This window comes from Octopus bimaculoides, chromosome 18 (genome assembly GCF_046866305.1).
Source record: "Octopus bimaculoides isolate indiv1 chromosome 18, ASM4686630v1, whole genome shotgun sequence".
NCBI classification, from domain to species: domain Eukaryota; kingdom Metazoa; phylum Mollusca; class Cephalopoda; order Octopoda; family Octopodidae; genus Octopus; species Octopus bimaculoides.
In genome coordinates this window covers 46,836,973-46,844,472 of record NC_142945.1, presented here as the reverse complement: position 1 = coordinate 46,844,472, position 7,500 = coordinate 46,836,973, and the positions used below count along the sequence as shown (strand labels likewise).

The 7,500-nt window shown below is 33.3% G+C and overlaps 1 protein-coding gene across 10 annotated transcripts in view; it reads left to right on the top strand.

The window, feature by feature from the left end:
• The window catches only part of LOC106877380 (solute carrier family 28 member 3), a 178,255-nt gene that overhangs the window by 73,564 nt on the left and 97,191 nt on the right, over positions 1–7,500 (top strand). The window contains exon 1 of one of the 10 annotated variants that reach the window (XM_089366117.1): positions 1,150–1,335. The exons of 4 other annotated variants lie outside the window; for them this stretch is intronic. The gene's annotated coding sequence lies outside the window, so the exon portion shown is untranslated. Of the gene's footprint in view, positions 1–1,149; positions 1,451–4,306; positions 4,614–7,500 lie in introns of those variants that run through there. 5 more of the 10 variants (XM_052974563.2, XM_014926272.3, XM_014926268.3 and 2 more) reach the window with 5 other exon arrangements.

Sequence of the window (7,500 nt, the reverse complement as noted above, 5' to 3'; positions counted from 1 at the left end):
ATAAATATAAATTTGATAAATTACTCGGCTAGACAAAACAGCACGACAAATATAAGTTTATGTGTACGTAGGCGTACATAATGGGTTTCTGAGTACTGTATTTGTAGCTATAGCTGACTTTCATTCGTTTTGTTTGTTTTTATAAAGTCCTCGTGATGTGTGTAGATTTGACAGGTTGGGCAAAGTTCAGGGATTTGCGTTAGGCAACACCGGTTGATAACCATAGTAAGCATGCCTATACATTTATAATACATTTATACACAGACACATACACACATGTATATATATATGTATATATATATAAAGATATATATATATATATATATATATATATATATATATATATATATAAATTGTTACGTTAGAAATATGATATAAAATTTTGAGTGTAGTAATATTGTTTTTGGAGAAATAATCGGAGTTCCATATTTTACACCAAAGCGAAGACATGATACGATATAGGTAAAAAAAAAATTTGAGAAATTTGAAAATAAAATACGAAACCGGTTATTTCTCCAAAAACAATTTTACTATATTCACAATTGTATAACATTTTTCTAACATAACGATTTAAATATATATTTTAACCATATAACACAAGCCTTCTGTAGTTTTTTCACGCTTTTTTATCTTTTATACATCCAACCACGTGCTTTCACATACCAACTTCCTCACATACATACATACATATATATGTGTGTGTGTTTATGAATTTGTGTTGAAAGATGTGAAATCGTGTGATGAAACAGATCTTGTTGTATTTGGGGACGAAAAGTGCCTCTGAGGAGGTCACAGATGTGTGATGAAAGATTTCCGGACAATGGACACGAGTTAGAATAAGAACAGTAATAAATGAGTGAAGAACAAGCATATAGTGCGCATGTTTATTTGGCAAAAAAAGAAAATAACCATCCCGAAATACAAGAATATGTGTGTGTGTATGTGTGTGCGTGCGTATGTATTTTTATACGGGCAGGTATATGCTTATGTGCCAGTCTGTGTATGTGTGTATATTACTGTTTCAGTATATGAATGCTCTAGTGTGTGCGTGTGTGTGTGTGTGTGCGAGTATGTGTAGATCAGTGCGTGCGTATGTTTAGAATAACAGTATATGCATTTTATGTGTGTATGTGTGTGTGTGTTTGGTATGTTAAAGGCCTAACAATTTAAACACAATAAACAAGAACAACAAGAACAACAACTGTGAACTATTATTTCAGCTGCTGCTGCTACTGCCATGAAATATTCGCAAACAACAAAATAAAACCAAATATTGAACGAGAAAGTGAGAGAGAAAGAAAAGGAGAGAGCTAGAGAAGCGGGAGAAGTAAGCAGGTAAATTCTGTTTTTAAGTTGCCCGGTCAGGTTGAATTATTTCATTTCATGGAATGTTTTTTTCATTGAACGGAAGACGACAGGGTGAACCTCTAACGATACATAAGCAAAACAGGTAAGCGACACTCTATAGCTACGCTACTACTAGTATATATATGGGATGTATACATATATATATATATTATGTATGCAATTATGTATGTATATATATAAAACATATACATATACATACATATATATATATATAAATATATATACCTATGAATATATATCAGTTTTTTTTCTTTACGTGACTATCAATATACATATCTATATATATATATAATTATATATGTATATATATATATATATATATGTACATATACATATTTATATATGCATGTACATATACAAACATATATATATATAATTATATATGTATATATATATATATATATATGTACATATACATATTTATATATGCATGTACATATACAAACATATATATATATATATACACATATATATATATGCGTAAATATATATATGTATAAATATATACACACACATATATGTACATATATATGCATGAATATATATGTATGTATATATACATGAATATATATATATGTATATACATAGTTAAATAGATAGAAAAAGAGGGGAAGAGGGTTTGTGGTCATATATTCTTTGTTACTCTAGGCACAAGGCCCGCAATTTTGGGGGAGGGGTCCAGTCTATTAGATCGACCCCAGTACGCCAACCGGTACTTAATTTCTCGACCCCGAAAAGATGAAAGGCAAAGTCGACCTCGGCGGAATTTGAACTCCGAACGTAAAGAGAGATGGAATACTTCTAAGCATTTCGCCCGGCGTGCGAATGTCTCTGCCAGCTCGCTGCATGTTTTGTGTACACATATCGTCTTTTATCCAATGGACTTTTGTTTTTCTCCGCAAAATGCGATCATCCTTCGCGTCAGAAGTTTCTGTTCACAGACACTGATATAACACACACAAACATGCATGTACATCTTAGCTGTATACCTAACTCGCTCTGACTCTCTCTCTCTCTTTCGCTCTCTCTCTTTCGCTCTCTCTCTCTCTCTCTCTCTTTCTCTTTACATGCATACTCCCCCCCACACACACACACACGCACAAATACATATATAATATAGATGTTTAATAAATGCATGTATGCGTGTGAATGTGTGTGTGTATTTTATATATATATACGCCTAGTTTAGAATAGAGGCAGCTGATGAAGGGAAAGTTCAATAAACGGCTCGTCTGTTTTCCTATGTGTTCATTCCGTTGTCCGTAAAAAAAGTCCGGTTTTTTTTTTGTGCTTTGTTTATGTTCCCGTTCCTTTTTTGTCCACGTTTTTTGATGTCCTGTACCCGGATATGCATCTATATATACATGTAGATCTAGGTATGTACATATATGTATGTATATATGCATATGCTAACATAGCATTTGTATTATATATATATATATATATATATATATATATATATATATACCGTATTTCATGTGCATAAGGAAAGTTTTTTTGTCAAAAATTAGGTTAAAAAATATGGAACTTTCTTATACATGGATAGTATTATAATCCCTTACAAAACCTTCTTTCCAGATTTTAAACCCCAAAAATTAGGGGTTCCATATACACGTGAACATACGGTATATATATATATATATATATATATATATATATATATATATATACATATATATATATATGTGTGTGTGTGTATATATATATATATATATATATATATAAATATATATATATATATATATATATATATATATATGTGTGTGTGTGTGTGTGTGTGTGTGTGTGTGTGTGTGTGTGTGTGTGTATATATACAGCTATTGTATATATATGTAGGCGCAGGCGTCGCTGTATGATGAGAAACTTGCTTCCCAACCACATGGTTTTGAGTTCAGTTCCACTGCGTGACACCTTGCGCAATTGTCTTCTACTTTAGCCTCAGACCGACCAAAGCTTTTCAGTGGATTTGCGAGACGGAAACTAAAAGAAGCCTGTCGTATGTGTGTGTGTGCGTGCGTATGTATATATATATCGCCGGTATTACGTTCCAAAACAGCCCGCGATACGTGAAAAGTAGAAACAGTACTGTGCTGTATATGTTTTTTTAATTATTTTTATGATTCATTTATATTTATTTTATTATAAATGCCAAACAATACCACGGAAGAATCGCCGTAAGCTTAAATAATTCACCGCGATATGGCGAAGGATTATTGTACACACACACACACACACACATATATATATATATATATATATATTCTCTTTTTCTCTTTTACTCTTTTACTTGTTTCAGTCTTTTGACTGTGGCCATGCTGGAGCACCGCCTTTTAGTCGAGCAAATCGACCCCAGGACTTATTCTTTAGAAGCCTAGTACTTATTCTACCGATCTCTTGTGCCGAACCGCTAAGTTACGGGGACATAAACACAACAGCATCGGTTGTCAAGCGATGTTTGGGGGGACAAACACACACATGCAAACATACACACACACACATACATATATATATATATATATATATATATACATATATACGACGGGCTTCTTTCAGTTTCCGTCTACCAAATCCACTCACAAGGCTTTGGTCGGCCCGAGGCTATAGTAGAAGACACTTACCCAAGATGCCGCGCAGTGGGACTGAACCCGGGACCATGTGGTTGGTAAGCTAGCTACTTACCACACAGCCACCCCTACGCCTATATATATATATATATGTACATTTATATATATGTACATGTATATATATATGTATATATCTGTATATATATAAGTATGCAGTTATAATATGCGTTTACTCCATTCATTATATATATATATATATATATATATATATATATATATATATATATATATGTATGTATATGGTTCAAAACAAAACAAAAAGCCAGAAGCGCGTGATCAAAGATCAACAAACAGGATATATTCGTTTAACAATCAGTAAAACGTGTTATCTGTTCAAATATAAACGTGTTATCTGTTCAAGTATTCGAACATGTAAGAAAGCCATTCACTGTACTTTTGCCTCTTTGTCAGTTTGGAGCGCTTACCCTTGCCAGTGTCTGATACTGAGGAGATAACTACTCCGAAATGCGCACATAGATAACAGTCGATAGTGGGTGGGACACTTCGAAACGGCATATTGTATTTTCGCCTGTTTGTCGACAGCGAGAAATTTTCTCCATGACAAAATACAGTGAATGATTTTCTTACGGGTTCGCGTTGATCTCGAGCATATTTCGACTGGTAAGGAGTTTTTGATATTTGTTTTTGCACATTGCATCTAAACGTTCTCTCCGTAATATGTTTAGATAAATACTTATATATATATATATATATACATATATATATATATATATGTGTGTGTGTGTGTGTGTGCTTGTGTGTGGGTGCCAGTGCTATGGTAGTATAGAATATTTACATGGTCTATTAGCCATGTATGTGTGTGTGTATATATGTGTATATATATATATATATATATATATATATATATATATATATATATATATTGATTGAATGAATTGATGAGTAAGTTTAATATTTGTAACTAATTTGCTATTTTCGCAAACCTAGCACACCCAGAATATACGCCCCTGGTATATATATATATATATATATATATATATATATATATATATATATATATATGTATGTATGTATGTATATGTGCGTGTATGTTTGTGTGTGTATGTGTGTGTGTATAGATAGATCCAATATAGGTAGAATCAACAGAAGGTGCTCCATCTAGTGAGAGATAAATACACAACCGAAAGTGCTACTAAAATGTCACGCTTTAATGATATTTTAACTAGGTATACTTATGTGTGTGTATATACATTTATATATATATATATATATATATATATATATATATATATGCGGTGGTGGTGGCGGAGTGTATCACTTTATATCAATCTGACGGTTGGGATTTTTGTAATTCCAATATTCGACCCAATGATTTCTGTGTATATATTCCAGCTGTTACCGATTTCAGGTCAACTTAGCCATTCCTCCAGCATCGATCGATAAAATTCAGTACCCATCAAATAGTGAGGGTGGTGTAAGCAATTAATCTTTCTTCACTCGGTATATCCATATCAAACTTGCCTATATGCACGCACACACGCTTATACGCACGCACACATATACACACATATTTTCATAAACATACATATATATATATATATATATATATATATATATATATATATATATATATATATATACATATATATATGATTATATGTATTTATTCTATCCTAATAAATAATAATTCGGATAGAATAAATGGGTTAATAGAAACCAAGGTAGCAAAGATCACAAAATAACTGTGGTGTAATTCCTGTTAGTGAGGCTGAAACTCCTTGATATTTTGGGTATTTGAGTATATTTAAAAATTTAAGGAATGGAGAAAACGCATGTTATAACTGCATACTTTATTCCGACATATGTTTCGAAGAATTGTGTGTGTGTATATATATATATCTATATTTGTGTGTATGTACGTATACTCACATACATATATATGTGTGTGTGTCTGCACATAAGTATACCTACATACACACATATACACCTATATTTATATACAATACGCATATATATATTATAGAAATATATACATACATATATATATGTGTGTGTAAAAGGCTAACTGGCATCTCTTGTCAAGAGTACAGGCGACAGTCAGATCACTGATGTTTGTCGTGCACTTCGCTGTTTTTATTTGATTGCTGTTGTTCTGTGCATCTGTGTGTAAAGACCAGTTTTGTTTTGCAGGGTTGCTTTATTTTTGCCTTTAATTTAGAAATGCAGAAAGACATAGTGCTAGATGAAAAAAGTAAGCCATTTGGGGCTAGAAATATTGCGGAAAAACGGGAAATTCTTCGAGCAGGCATGTGCCTTATGCGAAATCTGTGATGAGCCCGAGTGACGCTAATGACCTGGAGTCGCTTCCGATATAAGAGATGCTAGTTAGCCTTTTTCACCTACCAGGCTCGTTCGTATTATCCCGAGTTGCTGGATAAGTTTTCGTTCCTTTAAGAATATTGCAGAACAGAAACTTTTCATAGATTGGAATTTAAATCCTAATCTCTATAGAAATTTATTGTTTCAAGAAAACATAGAATTTGAATTAATTTTAACTTATACGATTATAGATAACAACTCGGGCAGTAACTTCTGAGACCGAGTCAGGCGCCTGTGAACGATGTCGAGAGGACGTCTGCTACGAATGATATTTTTTGACACAGGGAACTTCTAAAGGCGACCGTCAGACGCTGAACAAAAATAAAGAACTGCGACCAGGTTCAATAAAAGGAGCCCGTGTTATTGGCTGAAATTACATGCTTAAATTCAGTGTTGGCAGAAATTAAATCAGCTTGTAAATACACGTTCACTTTACTAAATATATACTCGGACTAAGCCCGAACAGCCCGTGTGCCGGAGTCGCCACTGATATATATATTAATTACTTGTAGGAACACCGTATTAGTTATGCAACCATAATAGGCTACCAAGTATATTAAAGGCTTATAAGTTCTATCTGTGTTAGCAGTGCGATTTTTAAATGTATCTCTGCATATTTTCTATAGAAATTAGAACCAGCTCTGAAAGTTACGACGTTTCTAATACGAACACATCTAATGTAAACGAATAAGGATCAAATAATCTTAGCGGTAAAAACCTCCACCCATTACTTAGAGGAAAGGACGAAAATGTGTAACTCGGAGTACTGACAACTTAAAGTCATTCACTTCAATTGTACTGAGTGGCTGTGTGGTAAGAAGCTTGCTTCTCAATCACATGGTTCCGGGTTCAGTCCCACTGCGTGGCACCTTGGGCAAGTGTCTTCTACTATAGCCTGGGGCCGACCAAAGCCTTGTAAATGGATTTGATAAACGGAAACTGAAAGAAGCCTGTCGTATATATATATATATATATATATATATATATATATATATATATATATATATATATGTGTGTGTGTGTGTGTGTGTGTGTGTGTGTGTATGTATGTATGTATGTATATATATGTATGTGTGTGTCTGTGTTTGCCCTCCCACCATCGCCTGACAACCGACGTTGGTGTGTTTACGACCCCCGTAACTTAGCGGTTCGGCAAAAGAGACCGATA